At 37.7% G+C, this 19996-nt stretch overlaps 2 protein-coding genes across 2 annotated transcripts in view; both read left to right on the forward strand.

The window, feature by feature from the left end:
- The window catches only part of ATF6 (activating transcription factor 6), a 261968-nt gene that overhangs the window by 119082 nt on the left and 122890 nt on the right, over positions 1-19996 (forward strand). The window lies entirely within an intron of this gene.
- Positions 1-19996, forward strand: part of LOC135230825 (proteasome activator complex subunit 3-like) — a 72504-nt gene continuing 52508 nt past the window's right edge. Inside the window, exon 1 of the mRNA XM_064282877.1 lies at positions 1-19996. This exon is cut by the window's right edge and continues 52508 nt beyond it. The gene's annotated coding sequence lies outside the window, so the exon portion shown is untranslated.

Below are 19996 nucleotides of genomic sequence, written 5' to 3' on the forward strand. Positions count from 1 at the left end.
TCATTGATGAAAGAATAAAGCAAGTATTTTTGAGTACCTGATATGTACAAGACATTGGGTTGAATACTGTGGATGTGAGATGATAGTAAGTAATGTAAAATAAGTTACAGAAAGTCCCTGGGGTTGAGAACATCCAACTTATGGGCAACTCGTACTTAAGAATGGACGACCATAAAGCGTATTATATTAAAAACTTGAGTTAAATACCATGATTCACATGTACTACTTTGTGATGCTCATGAAAACGTTGTGCAGTTTGGAAGTGTTTAAGTGTTTTATATACATAGAAAGGTAAAATGTATACTGTATACTAAGAGAAGCTTGACTAACTGACACCAAATAAGAAAAGTATGTACCTGTTCTGACTTACTTACAAATTCAACTTAAAGGCAGACTTAGGGAATGGATCTCATTTGTAACCCGGGGACTGCCTGTGTGTGCATGGAACTGTCTGAGTTCTGTAATACAGGCTTGGCATTGAGCTAGCTGTTCAGCTTTATGAAGGTGAACATAGAATTGATGTGCGTCTACTATCTTATATTTAGAAAAGATAAACTACTTACTAATTTTTTTTTCTTTATCATTTGTATAGCCATACTGTTTGTTTATAACCAAAGGAGATGTAAAAAATTATACATTTTCTATTTCGGCTTTCTAATGGTGTCCTTAATTGGTGATTGAGAAATGGGGTTCTAAAGTGTAGGTTTAATATGAATCATGGGCTGATTAATATATTAATTGTGGAATGTTTGCACCTATGTTCCTGAGACGCTGTTCATCTTTTGTCTCTCCTTCATCAAACATTTGCTCCTGTTGCTGAAGAGTATTTTAGATAATCGATCAGCTTATGCAAAAGTAAATGTTTACAAGAGCACTTTTGAACATTCGGGTTGCTTAGACTAACTGGAAGAGATACATAGCTATTTATATTCATCTTCTTTTCCTATAAAATGAAAATATATTGTTTATAGAGTAGCCATGTGAATATCTCTGTTAGAGTGCTGTATGCTAAACAGGAATAGATGAACGAGTTACGTGGTTTGAATCCTAAGTTTTTTGTTATTTTTTTAAGAGGGGGTGTTTAGAAATAAGCATACACTGAAGTGGAGAAAAGAAATTCATTCTCTGATGATTTGTCACCACTCTAACTTGCTCATTCTTTTCCTAAGGTATAAATATCTGTCAGCTCAGGATCTTAGGACCAGACAACCTTGGTACCTGAAGACTAGGGAGGGTGGAAGTTTCGTATATTTTCAGTGATTTATCAAATATGCTCAGGTATTTGGAATAATTTAATAATGGTATCTCAGGTCTCTGCCGTTTCACACAATTCCCTGTGCTCATCTTCTTCTCTCAGTCATAACTCGTCTCTTTCTACACTGCGCCAGGATCAGAGGTTCATTTTCAGCAGCAAGAGGGCAGCTGAGAACAGAATTTCAGCAAGATTCCAACTGTATCGGCTGATGAGAACTAAGTATATGCCCTAGCGTTGGCACAGTTAGGCTTACGGTAGAAAAAAAGCAAACTTTTAAAAATGAAGCACTATGAAGAAGAGACTTGGTGGGTGTTAAAAATGAATGTGTTAAAGTATACGTTATGGACATTACCACAGAAGAATGTTTTTAACACTCAAAAAGTGGAATAGTTTGCTTAGATTTAAGATAACTTCTGTATTATTTGATCAAAACAGTATGGTATATATTAGAAGTAGCAGTTGTGAAGCGAGGGATTGAAGTCATGGTTAATAATGTTTTTCTAGGTAAGAGAACAAATATTTGCTGCAGAGAAAATAATCCCAACTTTAAAGAGACTATTTTTATAAACATTATGTATTCCAGTGCTTGCATTTGTAAAAGCTGTTTCTCACTAGTTTGCTGTGAAAAGTGCTGTTGGGAAATTATTGATTTCTTTCCCCCTCTTAACTCTTTGATGCTCTAGAAAACCAGTCTTTCTTAAGTTCAGGAAAACTGTTAGAACTATCTTTCACTTCTGTTTTGATTTTTCACTTCCTAATTACTGATTTAGCCCATCTTGGTGTTTTATACTAGGAATGTAAAGGTAAACCTTATCAAGAAAAAGTGAGGGTAAACCTGAACTTAATTAGGCGATGGTAGTTAGAGAGTCCACATGGTTTTTTTGTTCTGTTTTTACAGTAGGAAGAAGGAAGTTAATTTTATCATGATGATTGTAAACTATGTCATGGGGCAGGAATTTAGTTCTTAAATAGCTGAACTGCTCTTTGGTTCTTTTTGCTCTTGCTAAAATGAAAAGGAGAGAGGCAACGAATTACGTCATACTTGGTCTTTTCTTTCATCTTTCAATATAAAATATTCTTCTAACAGTTTTTTTTTTTTTTTTGGTCTTTTCTTTCATCTTTCAATATAAAATATTCTTCTAACAGTTGCATCAAAAAGGTGAGTGGTATCATTTCTTGTGCAGAACGGTGTACATCTTTTCTCCAACTTACATTCTTAATTTCATTGCTGGAAAGAAGGAAATTGTAATTGATTTTACTGTGTAATTGCACTCAGAGATGTAGAGATTCGGGAGTCCCAGATGCTACTTAGCATAAACCAGACATTTATAACAGAGCCAATAAGCAAGCTATATAGTTTTATATTTGGATATGTATTTAACAGAGTATTTTAGTATCTAAAGAACTAGAGGCAGCCATTGACTGTTTAGTTATGCTGTTATTTCATATACCACCTCTCTCCCCAGTTTACACTCGCTTGTATCCCACACTCCTGCACCCATCAACCTTATTAAAATTGAGCTGCTGAAATGATTTCCTCCAAAGAAAACTCACTTTAAAAAAAAAAAAAAATTATTGTGCTTTAAGTGTAAGTTAGCAAATCAAGTCAGCCTCTCATACAAAAACTTATACACACCTTGCTCTGTACCCCTAGCAGCTGTCACCCTAATGAGACAGCACACTCCTCCTCTCCACCCTGTATTCCCCGTGTCTGTTCATCCATCTCCTGTCCCCCTGTGCCTTCTCATCTCGCCTCCAGACAGAAGTTGCCAACAGGAGTTGTTTCACGTGTCTCCTTGGAGCCAAGAAGCTCACTCCTCACCAGTATCATTTTCTGTCTGATAGTCCAATCCAATGCCAGTTTGGAAGAGTTGGCTTTGGGAATGGCAAACTCACATTTGAGTAATGGTTGAGGTCCTCTTGTAGGTCAGCAAGGAAGAATATTTATGAACCTGGGAATCCTGACTAAGGTTCAAACTTTTTTCTGTTCTTTTGACTTTCTTTTAAGAACTTCTGCCTCCAACACAATCACCTCCTCTATTTGTTCAGTTCTGTGTATTCATGTTTTCCTGTATTTTTCCTCTTTTCTCCTCTCCTCGATTTGTTTTGGTATGATTTAGAGGATTAGGGTAGAGAATAACTTTTTCTCAAACTTCCAAGTCATTTTGAGTGTGGTATAACTGATACATTAATAAAAAATTCAATTAAGCTTAATATTTATTTTCTTCTTTATGTGTTCTATAATGTTCTGTTTAGGGAGGGAGAGAAGGAGTGGATTAAAGACTGTAACAAAATGAATGCAATAGCATGGGACAGAAATATAATCAGGAAAGCTCAAAGTTAGATAAGAAAGTGATTCCAAGGGGGTATAAAGAGAACATTGAGAAGAAAGAGAGGAAAATGATACTTTATCTGTAACTCCAATAAGCATTGAAATCCCATCCTTAGATGTGGCTCTTTTGTCCACTAGTATCTAGAAAAAGGAATTCTTCATCTTCCTGAGGAAGTTCCCATTAAGAACAGGCTCTCTTTGATTTAAATGGTTGTGAATGTTAGTTTGCCATACTATGTCTACTCTTTTTTTTTTTTTTTCAGTTTAACATAATACTATTATTATCTTGTCTATTATTAGCTCAGGAAACCCTGGTGGTGTAGTGGTTAAGTACTACAGCTGCTAACCAAGAAGTTGGTAGTTTGAATCCGTCAGGCGCTCCTTGGAAACTCTGTGGGGCAGTTCTACTCTGTCCTATAGGGTCTCTATGAGTCGGAATCGACTCGACGGCAGTGGTTTTGGTTTTGGGTTATTATTAGCTCATAGTTCTGTAGGTCAGAAGTCCAATTCTCTGCTCAGGGTCTCACAAGGCCAAACACCAGGTTGGAGTGGGCCCTTATCTGGAGGCCCTGGGGAAGAATCTGCTTCAAGTTCATTCATGTTGTTGGCAGTCTTCTGGTCAGCCATAGGTCTGAGGTCCCCATTTCATTGCTGTCAGCCATGGTCTGCTGTCCATTCTTAGAGGCCACCGCTTCCTTCTCATGTGCCCCTCTCCATCTTCAAAGCCAGCAACAGCATCTTGTCTCTCTGACTTCCCCTTTGGTTGCCACCTGGATAAACTTTCTGCTTTTAAAGGACTCAACTGACTGAATCAGGCCTACCAGGTTGATCTCTGTATCTCAAAGTCAACTGACTTCGGACTTTAAAACCCCTTCACAACACAGTACTGCTTTTATATATATGTGTGTGTATATGTATGTATAAATATGTGTGTGTGTGTGTGTATATATATATATAATTGTGCTTTAGATGAAAGTTGATGGCTCAAGTTAGTTTCTCATTCAAAAATTTATGCACAAATTGCTTTCTGAAACTGGTTGCAATCCCCGCAGTATGACAGCACTGTCCCCCTTATCTCTACTCTTGTTTGATATTTCTTTTTCAAATGAGATGAATGCCTTCTTGTAGAACACATTTTGTTTCTTTTATAGGACAGTACCTGCCCCTCAAATCAACAGTAGACACTTGAAAGTGTCTTTTCATTTGTTTCAAATACAAACACAATGTAACAGGAGAACCTGAGCTATAGCTATATGAGTGTCTCAGAGGTGATGTTTTCTCTCTCTCTCCGAGTACTTTATGTATTTTAGATACAGTACTATATTTGGATATGTCACTGCTTCTTGTCTCTTATAAAAAATTTATTAGCAGTTTCACATACATAGCATGGATTGTAAGGAAGAGACATACCCAAGAAGCTTAAATAATAGGAACTTATTGTAAGATACTTGGGGAATTGAGGCAGCACAGGAAACTGGCTCAGGAGCCAAGTCATCGTCCTGTGCCGTGCTTCATAGACTGGAATGTACAGTGGTCCTCATGGAGAATTGGGATAGTGGCTCGTTTACATTCCTGATTCAGCCGCAGCTTCAGTGGTTCTACTTTAGTCCTTTTTACACGTTGCTCATTTAAATTTTCCTTATGTAGTATCGCTAGGCAGCCTTGGCTCATAATCCATGGTCTGTTTATTTGTGATCAGGAAGGTAGAGTTGGTTTCATGAAATGCGTTTTCTGGCTTTGTAAGCCAGCAACTTTATGCAGAAGGAACAACCTAGGTCCTTTCTTCTTAGAAAATGATTGTGGTAGGATCTTAGAGCTTAATAAACTATTTATTGCACCACACAACCCAGTTTGTTTTAAATCCTCTCTTTTATTGGTCCCTAATTGTTTGATCTACAAAGCTTGCCTTCTCATCTGTTTTGTCAGCCTCTTAAAGGCAGAAAGCATTGTATGCTTCTTTATTACCACCCTTGACACTCAGCCCAATGCCAGCCACACAGTGTTTACTGCTCGGTGTAATTTTAGGTGTGGTTCACTAAGGGAAGTCACAAGTGATGGAAGTTTACTGTTTTTCATAATCTTTCAAAAGGTATTTTTACATCTGTTTGCTTAAAGAAATTTGAATCTGTTTTACTGATCCAAGAAGTAGTAATGCGAGCAGCGCTGAGTCCTGGCCGAGGGCTCAGTTAGAGAGGACCACTCTTTTGCACGGTTTAGGGTTGCCGTAGCCAGAGATGCAGCAGCTTTGTTTCCTGTCTGTGAACCTAAGCTTTAGAGCTAAAGAATTCATCTGGGGGAAATCTTGAGCAACTTTCTATTTTGATAGGTAGAAATTTGAGGTACTTGCATCCTCATTTTTTAATATTTAGCAGAAGCAGTTTGGGGGTGGATTGTTGTTAGACCTTACACCTTCTTTTGTAGAGAGGGGATGGTGCCTTGTGTCTGTATAGATCCAACCAGCATGAGACAGAAACTTAAAAGAGAAACTATAGGAAAGACTGACTGTTGTAGAAAAGTTGACTAGTGGTGTTATTTGTTCAGAATGTTTGCAAAGGTTTATTCCCATGATGGCTATAAAAAAGAATTTCATGTAGTAGCAGTGACATTTCCTAGATTAATACCTAATTCATGCTTAGAAGGATGCTATGATGATTCCTTGATGTATGTTATTTCTTAGAAATTTATGTGTTGTGTGTGTGTGTGTGTGTGTGTGTGTGTGTGTATTCACAAGCAGGAGGATTCCTTAGTAATCAAAGGAAATTTGTCAGTTTATAAGGTCTACTTCAAAAGGATACAGCTCTGTCTTTAGTTTCTGAAACTTCACAATTGAGCATACACATGGATCTTGGAGTTTGGCCATTTTCTTATCTCCCCTTTCAAGGCTTTTCAGCCAAATTCTTTCTCTAACTAGAGGAAAAAAAAAAAAGTGAATAAATGAATTTTGGAAGATAGTTGCACTTTAAAAAGTCTTATCTCAGAAGAGATACTTTAAAGAAGCCTTTTTCTGGAAGACTTTCCTAATTAATTTTTAGTTTAATTTAAAGTATACTTTCTCATTTAGGTCTAAAGCACATTACAAAATATAGAGCAGAGCTCTGAGTATCTGCTCAACTAAGGTTTACTTAATGGTTACCTCAGCAACATGTTCTTTATGTAGCCATTTTTTAATTTTATTTCATTTATATTCAAATACTAAAATCTTTAATGTATATGACCTTTATGTCTTATGAATCTCTTTCACATACGTAATCTTGGCAGTTTCTTCCATATAAGAAAGTAGGTATTCTTCGTCTTATGAATGAGAAAACTGAGACAAAGGACACAGAAATGGTAATCAGTAGAAACCAGTAACCAATTGCAATGGAGTTGACGCCAACTCATGGCAAGCCCATGTGTATCAGAGTAGAACGGTGCTCCATAGGCTGATATATTTATTTTCAATTTTCAAATGATATATGTGTATATATATATATGTGTATATATATATACACACACACACATATACATTTGAAAATTTCTTTTTAAAGATATAAAATTGGTTATGAATTGGAGGTCATACATTTTTATTTGTTAGTTAATTTGTAGAACTTACCTTCTTTTTTTATTTTTGGTGACAATACTCAGAATATTGTATACTGTCTTACCCTTCACCAAAATTACCGCTTATCTATTGTCTGTTTAGTGTTTTTCCATTCTCACCCCTCCTAGGGACTCCAGTAGAACTAGGCAATAACTGATGTACTCGAATACTGTGGTTTTTTTCTTTACGTTTTTGTCCTCCTTTTGTGTGTGTTGCAGATTAAAGTTGCAGATTAGTAAGTGGCAAAATTACTCTAGCCCTTCAAAGCTAACCATGTTTCTTTGCCAGATCTACTGGGCAGTTTTATTGGAGTTATTTTTGTAACAATTCAGAATTTTCTGTTTTTTAATTACTTGGTTATAAATTAGTTGCTTTATTAGGTTACACTTTTGTAACACTGAAGATTAATGGTCTGAAAGATTATAATATAGCACCAGATTTCAAACCGGAATAGAATAAATAGACCTTGAGATATCTAGTTTCTGTTTTAAACAATATCTGAAATTTCCAACGTGCTGGAAAAAAAGTGTATTTACCATGTCTTAAAAAGGAAGCAGTTTAGCCAAAATCGGCGCTATTTTAATCATTGTTGCCCTAGAACTTCTCATAGAGAAGACTGTTTTTGTGTAAATGAGCTTTGTTATGGATTCTGTATCTGGTGTGCCAGATACTTGAGACAAGAAACTTTTGATCTTGAAAATCTTGTTAAATATGAGTTACTTTTGTGTGGTTTTAGGGGATTTAGTCATTTGTTCCTTGACTGTATAATGGATTGCTAAACTGAACATTTAAAATGTTGCTATTTGGACTTTTAAATCGCAAACTCTAAAGTAACTTGCTTTATTTTTGATAAACGATTTTCAGTAGTCTGTGTAACTAGACTTGTGTATGGAATAGCCGTGGACACAGAGAATTTGTTAAAACTCATGAATAATTTCAAGTCTCCAAAATTCTCAGGATGATGCACAAATCGGAGCAGGAGAATTTTCCGATTGCTCATTAGTAGTCTTTTTTATTTTATAATGTGTTTTTCATATGTTCCTCATGTTTAAATGCCCTTTTTAGGTTGCATGTTTCCCCCGGGCGGGGACCAAGTCTGTTCGTTTTGTTTTGTCTTTCTGCAGAGTCCGGTGCAGTGCATGCTCTGTGCAGAGCAAGACCTAAACAGCCGTTAACTGCTCAGACCCATTAATTGCGTATTGGACCCTTTTACCTTATTTTTATGTCCTGCTGTTCAAAAGATTACTAGAGATAGAATTTGTAGAAACAAAGGAAGAAATGAAAAAAAAAAAAATCTACTTTGATGTAGATGGACCTTTTTAGCTGTGAAATGGAGTCAGTTCTGAAAGAGTTTTGAAGTTACACTGAAGAAATGGTGGGATTTAATAATCGATAGCCTAAAGTCCTGCTGGTTTTCTTTTCATCAAATTTCAGATTTTTCCTAAAGAGCGAAGAAAATATTTCCCCAAATCAGAACTGCTTCCTAAGAGAGAATATTTCTTCACATCATGGCTATGTGGGAAAAAATGTTTTTAATTAAACAACTCATAGATGCAGTCTGTAGAGACCTGCATTCTCTTTGCAGTTCTGCCACTCAGTGCATTTCCTTTGTGACCTTGGACAAAGCACTTAGTCTCTCTTATCTTCAGTTTCTTTATCTGTACAATGATAAAGTAGATTCGAATTGTTGCTCTACCTCTAGTATTCTGTAGTTTTCTTAAAGCTGTGTGTGTGTACTTGTGTAAACTCACTGAAGTTACTGAAATCATTCAGTCTAGTAGAGTTAGTACATTTTAAGGGTTTTGAAAAACAACCTTAAAAGAAACAACAAAATGTCAAATTACAAAGTGTGCCCACAAAGTAATGAGTTTGATTTTTTAAGAGCTGGAGGTTTTGTTATTTTTTTAATAATGCTTGTATGGTGCTTACATCTGTCAATCTTTAATCTTCAAGATATCCCTATGAGGTCAATGTAATTCTTATCCTCACTTAACAGATAGGGAACGTGAGACACAGAGAGTTTAACTGATTTGTCCAAGGTAACAGAGACAGAATGTAACCTAGGCAGCTTGGCTCCAGTATCTTGTGTTCCTAATGACTTAGCTATATTGCCTTTCTAGGACTTTTATATCCAAATGTCATGTGTTTCAAAGTAGTCAACTTGGAATTTAATTCCATTGATCTGTCTGTTCAAAACATACTTTGAGTTTCTTCAGGTTCATTTTCCAAAAGAGAACAAGACTACAGATAAAGCTCTGTGGAAAACCAGTCCTTATGCTACTTAAAATAATAGCGTGGGAGAAACAAGAGCCAGCAGGGAAACAGAAGAAATTATTAGAGATATAGAAGGAGGATTGGAATGATATAGTGCAGATGAAGGGAAACAAATCAAGAAATGTTTATTTTAAAACATGAACGTCAAGGAAGAATAGTTCAAAAGGGAGATGGTCAGCGCTATCAGATGTTAGAGAGCTTGCTGAAGAAAATCCATTTGGCTTGTATAAACTTAGAAGTCATTGGTAACTTGAGATTATAGTTACGGTAGAGTAGTCAGAACAAAATCCACAGTAGAGGCCGTTAGGAGAGAATGTGAAGGAAATGAAGTGTTGGGTTTGGTAAATTTGGCCTTGAAGGGAAGGGGAGATAGCATGAATGCAGTTAAAGGGAAGAGAACTAAGGTTTTTTTAAGGATCCAAAAAAACCCCATTATCCTCAAGTTGATTCCAACTTATAGTGACCCTACAGGGCAAAATAGGACCACCCATAGGGTTTCCGAGGCTATAAATCTTTATGGACGCAAACTGCCACATCTTTCTCCCTTGGAGCAGCTGGTGGGTTAGAACCACTGACCGTTTGGTTAGCAGGCAAGTACTTAACTGCTGTGCCACCAGGCCTTCTGTTTTCAAGGATAGGGGAGATATAAAGTATGAGGTAGATAGAGGCCCTGTGGTTAATTTGTATATGTATAAATATAAGAATACAGCATAAGTTTTATTCTTGACAGATGTTTTAAAGAAAAACAAGTCAAGGTTTTTTCCTCATCTGTATTCGTGTTTTTGTGTTTAAAGCAAAACATACAGAAAATTGAACAATTTTTGTTTGTTGATTTGCAGTAGGACTACAAAGAAAAGTGAAAGGGAGTATGGAATTAAAGCCAGATTTAAAAAAAGTAAAATCATATTTAAAATCTTTCTGAGGCATAAAAAGTCTTCTAAATCTTAAATAGTTGTTTTCTTGATAATGGTAAAGGGTTTTTAAAGTATAAAAGTTGATAGAACAATTTCTAGTTTAATTTTTATGTAGATCATCTTAGAGTTTTTCCTCATATACAAGTCAGAAAACTAGCAAAATAGCCTATTAAATGATTTTAAATCTAAACAAAATTTGGTACGTACTTTTTGTTGATGTCACAAAATTTAATTATGGAGGAAGCAGCTGTTATAATTAGGAAAGCTGATGATTTATGATCTGACTCAGGACTAAGGTTTGACACACTCATGTCATCCCCTGCCCTCCCATTTGCAATGATTTGTTCATTTTGGACTCTGATTTATTTAACTTTTAACACCACCGGCAAATCTGAACACTGACACTTAGTTGGTTTTTCCTGAAAAATCTTAAGGCTAATAATTATGTGATATTATTTCAAGCTATTGCTGCTGATCTACTATGAAGGGCATTTTATGGGTAGGCTTTGAGGAGTTTCCAATTCATAGGCTGGGAATCACGCTGGTAGCTTAGCAGGATGGATGATTAGCTGAGAATAGGAGTTTAGCATATGCCCAACTATGTAATTATGTAATTGTTTGTTTAATATCTGTTTCCCCTGCTAGGCTGTAAGCACCCTGAGGGCAAGAATCATCTCTGTGTTAACCATCACGCTATCCCTGGCACCCAGCATAGTGCCAGGCAGGTAGCAGGTATTCAGTAAATATTGAATGAATGAACAAGTGAAGCAACTGGATACTGAATGTCCATTTGACATCATATTATTCTAATTAGTTTGTAGTATGAGCATAATGTGATAGAGAATCAGCTCTTCTTGAGTTTTTTTTTTTTTTTTTTTGAGGCTATCCATTTCCTATGGTAAATCTAGAAATCAGTATTTGAAAATTAGTGATTTCAGGTGCATTTTTAAAAGGCGAGGTGCCATTTTGCATGTGAGAAACTTAGGGGAGATTTAGGATCTTCGTGTTTGTAAGATGAAACACTGATCTTAGTAGTATATGGACAGAGAAGATTATCTTTCAATTAGGGTGCTAAACAGACTGTGTTGTCATCTTAAGCTGCAGAATGAATACGCTCCATAACTATATCTATAGCCAAAACCGAACCAAATCCATTGCCATCAAGCCAATTCCAACTCATAGTGACCGTAAAGGACAGAGTAGAACCACCCCATAGGATTTCCAAGAAGCATCTGATGGATTTAAACTGCTGACCTTTTGGTTGACTGGTGTAGCTCTTAACCACTACGCCACCAGGGTTTCCAGAGGGGACAGTGGGCTGCATGAGCCAGGAATCAAACCCAGGCCTCCGGTGTGGCAGGCAAGAATTCTATCACTGAACCACCCATGCGCTAAAGAGGCCTGTTTTTGATGTGTGTCTATCATACCCTCTTAGAAGAATGTGAATGTCTTAGCATTTTATCCTCCACACAGTAGTTATATATGGAAAGTATTCAAGTAAAGCTTGTCAGTTTAAATTATTGAGTCTTCCAGGGACTGTCTTTTGAATGATTTATTTCGAGTCATTTATGTCTGATTATGGAGTCCTGGTGGCCCAGTGGTTAAGAGCTCCACTGCTAACCAAAAGATCCACAGTTCGAATCCACCAGCCTTTCTTTGGAAACGCTCTGGGGCAGTTCTGCTCTGTTCTATAGAGTCGCTATAAGTCGGAATGATTCGACAGCAACACGTTTGGATTTTAGTGTGTCTGAGTATAATAAACCCAGAAATGAATGTCAAAAAAGTAAACTAAAAAATATCATACAGAATAAACCAAACCCATTGCTGTCGAGTCGGCACAGGGTTTCCAGGGAGCAGCTGGTAGATTCGAACTGCTGACCTTTTGGTTAACAGCCATAGCACTTAACCATGTGTCACCAGGGCTCTGCAGAATGAACAGACTTCTCTTATTCAGTTTAAGTTATACAGCTATTTGTTTTCGGATTCTTTTTTTTATTGAGTAGAAATGCAATAACTCTTATTCTGTTATGAATGAGTCTTTGGAGGGAGGGTGTCACATCTTTACTTTGAAGTCCCTTGAAGAGGCTGATTGAATTCTCCGTCTAAACTGTGCTATGAGTTAGTAGCTTCTGAGTATTTGTTGTGGTCGAAGTACAAGCAATGTGAACTAAAAAGAGAATGATATATAATTAAAAAAATTTTCCCTTTGACTTTGAAATAAGGAAATTGCAGCTTAGAGTTATGTAGGCAGACATTTATCCACTCATCTTCTGTATGTTTAACTCTGACCTTTCAGCTCCTATTTTGCCATCAGGCCCAAGACCCGGCTGAATGCTAAGAGAGTGGAGATCCGTAGATTGATGCAGATTAGTGGTTCTCAAACTTTTTGTTTTCAGAATTCTTTAGTATTTTCCAAAACCCAAAGAAACATTGGTGAGAAGTGCAGCACAGCTTTTCCATTTTTGCAAATTTCTTTTATCTCTGGCTTAATGGAAGCCAGCTGAATGCTCATATCTGCATCTGCATTAATCTGCCTCTTTTTTAGATGAACTATATGAAGAAATCTAGCCTCACACAGATAAGACGTTGGATAAAGAAGGAATATTTAATAGCCTTTTGCAGATAATTGTGGATATTCTTCTTTGGTGCTACGCCAAAACTCAAAAAGAGGTAGTTTCTTAAAGATTCCTTGCAATATGGAAGCTAAGTCAGTGAACTTTTCCTTCTCTGACACATGAAAATCCATTGGTTTATCTTGCACTTTGAATGGATCTTTTACCCATAAGTGATTTCGTAATATCACATGTTGGTTACTGGGAAAATATTGGTTCACTGACTTATGAAGATCTTCCAAATACTGGTACATTTCATTATACGGTATTTAAAAATCACACTTCGATACCATCACAGATCTCATAAGAAAAGACTTTAAGGATTGTTAAGCTGATGGTAGCAGATACAAGTTTGTAGTCCTCTTGAAAGCTCAAATTTTATCATTGTCAAAAATTTTATCGGTCGATTTTCTTAAAATGGCAAGCTTACTCAATTCATTTTCAAAAAAAGTATCAAATCCCCAAGTCTGAATACCTGCAGTTTCTCTGTCAGTCATTCTTTCAACTATATATTGGCGTTCCATGAAAGAACTAGCTAGTACGGCTCACAGCTCGAAACAGTTAAACGGGATTTTTCCCAGACAACCGTCGTACCTCAGTATGCAGCAGAAGTACTTTACGTATATTTCCCATTTTGTCATGTACAATATTAAAAAGAAGTCTACTCAAGGGTCAAAATTTAATAAAATTAATAATTTTTATTGCTTCATCGAAGACGTTCTTAAATTAAACTGGTGTTTATTTATCCACTCATTTATTTTGTGAACATGGGCGGTGACGAACACAGGGAAGTATAATACAGTCTGCTGCCCCGGCATTGCCTCTGCACCGTCAGTGTCGGTATCCACACGGTTGTTCCGTGGCAAACGATGAGATTCAAAAAAGTTGCTCAACACGGAATAGTGTCGCTTGTGCTTGTTGCCAAGCGTTTCTTTGTTACTAACTACAAGGAAAACAAGTCTGTAGACTCTTCCATTGGTGAAATAAAAGCATAATTCTGCAATCAGGATATTAGCTCTCACGTTTGCAGCTAACACTTCAATTTGGTGAGTTATTGTATGGTTGAAAAGTAGCAGTACCGTGATTTCCATCTGGCGTGGACTAAGTTCACCTATTCAAGGTTTTATTAGTCTCTCAGGTGTTGTATGTGCTTCCCTGGCCAAAGCATCATGATAACTTACCCTGTTAGATGATGCCTCAGTGGCTTCCTTATTTCTAGTTGGAAAAGCCGTAACAATTTTTGACTTTTAAAGGACTCATCATGTTTATATTTAAAATATTGAGTTTCTTTTCTTCCAACTCTACATGATTGGTCTCAAAATGACATCAGAGCTTAACCGGCACCAGAATAGCATTTGAAACGCTTTGTTGCTCAGAGGGAATAAGATTAATTATTAATACCTGTAAAACAAGATAGTGTTCAACATGTGACTGTTTCTTATAGATTGTTTTAACCAGTTTCTTTGGAGTAGATTCTGCCACAGAATTCTTTGCTTTATCAATTTTATCTTTTTTAGCGTCGTGGATTTTTGAGTCAGTGATTCATCCTTAAATATAGGAGAAAAAATACATTATAAATGGATTTTATTTTATAAGACAATATTAAACTTTAATAGTTTTAGATAAAATTTAGAAATTAAAAAAAAATTATTGAAAAACAAGACACAAAGTGTTACTTAGGTTTTTGTTGTATTTGGCGAGTTTCAATAGTGAAGTCCCTGTAACTAAACTCCATAATAATGTGTTTTCAAAACTTCTCCATTAATCCGTTACTAGGTCTAGGTCATGGAAAGCTTTATATCTTAAGATTTACTTATTCATATATTCAGCAAGTATTTACTCAAAAGCTATTTAATGAGTTTCTGATGATAAATAAAACAGACACAGCCTCTTTACCCATGGAGTTTACGTTTTAGTTGGTGGTGCTGAACAGAACTAAAATAAGTAAACAGATAAATTAGTAAAATATTTAGCAAATTATGATAAGCATAGTGAAGAGATCTGAAACATGGGGGTGGAGGCAGGGAGAGGAGAGTTTCCAGGCAAAGGAAAGAGCATGTATGAAGGCCCTAAGTCAGGAAAGAACTTTATTTGCGGTATTAAAAAAACAAAACAAAACAAAACAGTGTAGCAGGAGGTTAGTGAATGAATGGAATGAAGAGTGAGGCTGAGTAATGAAAATGAGGTTGGAGAGTTTGGAAGCGGCCAGACCGTACAAGACATTGTGAGCTCTGGTAAGGAGTTTGGATCTTATTCTGAGGGCCAAAGAAGGGATTTAAGCATTTGAATAGCATGAATTAGTTTGTAGGGTGACTTTTATTGCTGCAGAGATGATAGACTAGAGGAAAACCGCTTAGGAGCAGAGAGACCAATTAGAAGTCTTTTTCAGTGGTCCAGGCAATAGATGAAGGCCATGGAGTAATAAATGGGTTCTAAATATATTTTGCAGATAGTATCAGTGGGAATTACAGATATGTTAGATGTGTTCAGATTTCTCGCTTGAGTTACTAGGTAGATGGTGTTACCATTTATTGAGATGGAAAAGATTTGGGGTCGAGGGAGAAGGATAATAGGCTGGGGATGCAAATTGAGAGTTCTTTTTACAAACATTAAGTTTAAAATGTCTATGAGACTCTCAAGGGACTAGGTCAACTAGCCAGTTAGCTCTGAGAGTCAGAGACTGATGTTGAGGACAAATCTGACCTAAGAAGGTGAATTTGGGAATTATCCACTGATAGGTACTTAAATCCACTGGAGTAATATAATTAACTAGAGATAGAGTGTAGAGGGAGAAAAGGGCCCAGGACTGAATTAGGGCTTGGATTAGAGAAGGATGGGCCCGCAAAGGAGACTGAAAAGGAGCAGCCAGCAAGGTAGGAGGAAAGCCAAGAATGCCCAGACAGGAGACCTTTTCAAGAGGGAAGGAGTGGTTGGCTCCTGAATACTGCTGACAGATCAGGTAAGATGAAAGTAAGTATGCGCTGGATGTGTCGACATGAAAGTCATTGGGATCCTTGACAAGAGCTCTTCAGTGATGAGATGGAGTAGAAGTTAGATGAAGCACAGATTAGGTGGTAAGGATATGAGGACAACATAACTATTTCAAGAATTTTTCCTGTAAAAGGAATAAAGAGAAGGGAGGGTTTTTAAAACCCTGGATAATAACTGTGTATTTTTAAGAAATGAGCGAGTAGGTAGGAATAAGGGGTATACAAAGGAATGAAGTCCTTGGGAAGCAGCAAGAAGGCGAAATTCAGATCACAAGGGGGAGGAAGGATTGCTCTTTGGTAGAAGGTGGAATCTGTCTTCTCTTGTGTAGAGGAAAGGGGGGTTCATAGGTAGGAGATTTGGTGCGAGGAAGAGAAGAAACGTCTAATCGTTTCTGTTCTCCCAGTGAAGCTCAATGTGATATCACCTGCTGAGAATGAGGTTATTGGAGAAGGTGTGGGAAATTTGAGGAGAGAGGCGCAGGTCTGAAGCAGTTGTCTTAGCAAGTGGGATAGTGAGCCTATCAGAGAAGTATAGTAGGAGTATCAAGCTATAGTGAGATGCCAGCTTGCAACATAGAGAGTTTAAAGTGAAATCCCAGCAACAGCATCCCTGATGTAGGATTACAGTTGATGAATAAAACGTAGCGTCTGCACTAGTTTATAATCCAAAAAAAAAAAAAAGACGAATTATGGTTCTTGTTGGGTGCCGTCAGGTTGGTTCCAACTCATAGCGACCCTGTGTACAGCAGAAACACTGACCAGTCCTGTGCCATCTCACAATCGTTGCTATGCTTAGACGCATTATTGCAACAATGCTCTCGTTGAGGACCTTCCTTTCTTTCACTGATGCTTCGCTTTACCGAGCGTGACGTCCTCCTCCAGGGACTGGTCCCTCCTGATAACATGTTCAAAGTATGTTAGACAAAATCTTGCCCTTTTTGCTTCTAAGGAGCATTCTGGCTGTACTTCTTCCAAGACAGCTTTGTTCGCTCTTCTGGGAGTTCAGGGTATATTCGATATTCTTCACCAACACCGTTATTCAAAGATATCCGTTCTTCTTCGGTATTCTTTATTTGTTGTCCAGCTATCGCATGCATATGAGGTGATTCAAAATACCATAGCTTGAGTCGGGCACATACTTAGTCCTCAAAGTGACATCTTTGCTTTTTAACACTTTAAAGAGGTCTTTTGCAGCAGATATGCCCAGCGCAATGCGTCTTTTGATTTCTTTTTAATTTTTATTGTGCTTTAAGTGAAAGTTTACAAATCAGGTCAATCTCTCATACAAAAATTTACATACACCTTGCTATATACTCCTAATTGCTCTCCCTCTAATAAGACAGCACAGTACTTCCTTCCACTCTCTCTCCTCGTGTCCATTCGGGTAGCTTCTGGCCCCCTCTGCTCTCTCACCTCTCCTCCAGACAGGAGATGCCAACATAGTCTCATGTGACCACTTGATCCAAGAAGCTCGTTCTTCACCAGTATTGTTTTCCATCCCCTATTCCAGTCCAATCCCTGTCTGAAGAGTTGGCTTTGGGAATGGTTCCTGCCCTGGGCTAACAGAAGGTCTGGAGTCTATGGCCTCCGGGGGTCCCTCCAGTCCCAGTCTAACCATTAAGTCTGGTCTTTTTACGAGAATTTGGGGTCTGCATCCCACGGCTTTCCTATTCCCTCAGGGTTTCTCTGTTGAGTTACCTGTCAGGGCAGTCATCAGTTGTGGCCGGGCACGATCTAGCTCTTCTGATCTCAGGCTGATGTAGTCTCTGGTTTATGTGGCCCTTTCCGTCTCTTGGGCTCATGATTACTTTGTGTCTTTGGTATTCTTCATTCTTCCTTGTTCCAGGTAGGTTGAGACCAATTGATGTATCTTAGATGGCCGCTTGCTAGCATTTAAGACCCCAGATGCCACCCTCCAAAGAGGGATGCAGAATGTTATCTTAATAGATTTTATTATGCCAGTTGACTTGGATGTCCCCTGAAATCGTGGTCCTCAAACCCCTGCCCCTGCTACACTGGCCTTTGAAGTGTTCAGTTTATTAAGGAAACTTCTTCGTTTTTGGTTTAGTCCATTTGTGTTGATCTCTCCTGTATTGTGTATTGTCTTTCCCTTCACCTAAAATGAAACTTATCTAACATCTAATTAGTGAATACCCTTCTCCGTCCCTTCCTCCGTCCCTCGCGTCTTTTGATTTCTTGACTGCTGCTTCCATGGGTGTCAATTGTGGATGCAAGTAGAATGAAATCCTTGACAACTTCAATCTCTTCGCTGTTATCATGATGTTGCTTATTGGTCCAGTTGTGAGGATTTTTGTTTTCTTTATGTTGAGGTGTAATCCATATGGAAGACTGTGGTCTTTGATCTTCACCAGTAAGTGGTTCAAGTCCTCTTCACTTTCTGCAAGCAAGGTTATGTCATTTGCGTGTTGCAAGTTGTTAATGAGTCGTCCTCCCAGTGTGATGCTGCTTTCCTCTTCATATAGTCTAGCTTCTTGGATTACTAGTTCAGCATACGGAGTGAATAAATATGGTAAAAGGATACAGCCTGACACACACCTTTCCTGATTTTAAACCATCCAGTATCCCCTTGTTCCATTCAAACAACTGCCTCTTGATCTAAGTGCAAGTTCCTCATGAGCACAATTAAGTGTTCTGGAATTCTCATTCTTTGCAATGTTATCCATAATTTGTTGTGATCCACACAGTCAAATGCCTTTGCATAGTCAATAAAACACAGGTAAACATCTTTCTGGTAGTCTCTGCTTTCAGCCAGGATCCATCCGTCATCAGCAATGATATCCCTCATTCCCGGTCCTCTTTTGAATCCAGCTTGATTTCTGGCAGTTTCCGGTCAAGGTACTACTGCAACTGTTTTTGAATTATCTTCAAAAAAACTTTACTTTCATGTGATATTAATGGTATTGTTTGATAATTGCTGCATTCTGCTGAATCACCTTTCTTTGGAATGGGCACAAACATGGATCTCTTCCAGTCTGTTCGCCAGGTAGCTGTCTTCCAAATTTCTTGGCATAGACGAATGAGTGCTTCCAGCATTGCATCTGTTTGTTGAAACATCTCATTTGGTATTCTGTCAATTCCTGGGGCCTTGTTTTTCTCCAGTGCCTTCAGTGCAGCTTGGATTTCTTCTTCAGTACCAGTAGTTCTTGATCATATGCTGCCTCCTGAAATGGTTGAATGTTGACCAGTTCCTTTTGGGACAGTGACTCTGTGTATTCCTTCCATCTTCTCTTGATGGTTCCTGCATTTTTCAATATCTTACTCATAGAATCCTTCAGTATTGCAACTAGAGGCTTGAATACTTTCTTCAGTTCTTTCAACTTGAAAAATAACAAGTGTGTTCTTCCCTTTTGGTTTCTAACTCCCAGTCTTTGCATATTTCATTGTAATACTTTGTCTTTTTGAGCTGCCCTTTGAAATCTTATGTTCAGCTCTTTTACGTCATTATTTTTTCCATTCTCTCCTGCCTTATAGTCCTTGCCCCTGGGCTGGTGTTCCCCTTGAGACTCGTTCTGTTTTATGGTCCTGTCTAATCTTTGGATGAAGTGTGAACTTCAGGTGTGACTTTTTTACTGAGCTAAAAGGGTGTTTGGGGCCCATACTCTCAGGTTTTCTCCAGTGTCTGTTAGGCCAGTAAGTCTGGTCTTTTTTTGTGAGTTAGAATTTTGTTCTGTGTTTTTTCCAGTTCTGTCCAGGATCATACAATACTGTATGATGGTTGTGGTGATTGAAGTAAATACGAAGTCTTGTGACAACACACTCTAACTAGTATGGGGGAAAGGGAAGGGCTGTCCTGTGCAGGGAAATCTTCCTGGAGACTAACAGCTAAGCTGAGACCTGAGTGCTCTGAAATGCCTTACCTGAGCTACTACATTATCATTCATGAAATCAGAAATATTCCAGAAGGTATGATAGGCACAACTGTACTATTTACATCTTTATGCAGTAGCTTGTTTTCTTTCTGCTAACAGCGTTATTCATCTTTGAAATCTTTGACTGTCATCAATCTTTGAGATGCTGT

Source organism: Loxodonta africana, chromosome 3 (assembly GCF_030014295.1).
Source record: "Loxodonta africana isolate mLoxAfr1 chromosome 3, mLoxAfr1.hap2, whole genome shotgun sequence".
NCBI classification, from domain to species: domain Eukaryota; kingdom Metazoa; phylum Chordata; class Mammalia; order Proboscidea; family Elephantidae; genus Loxodonta; species Loxodonta africana.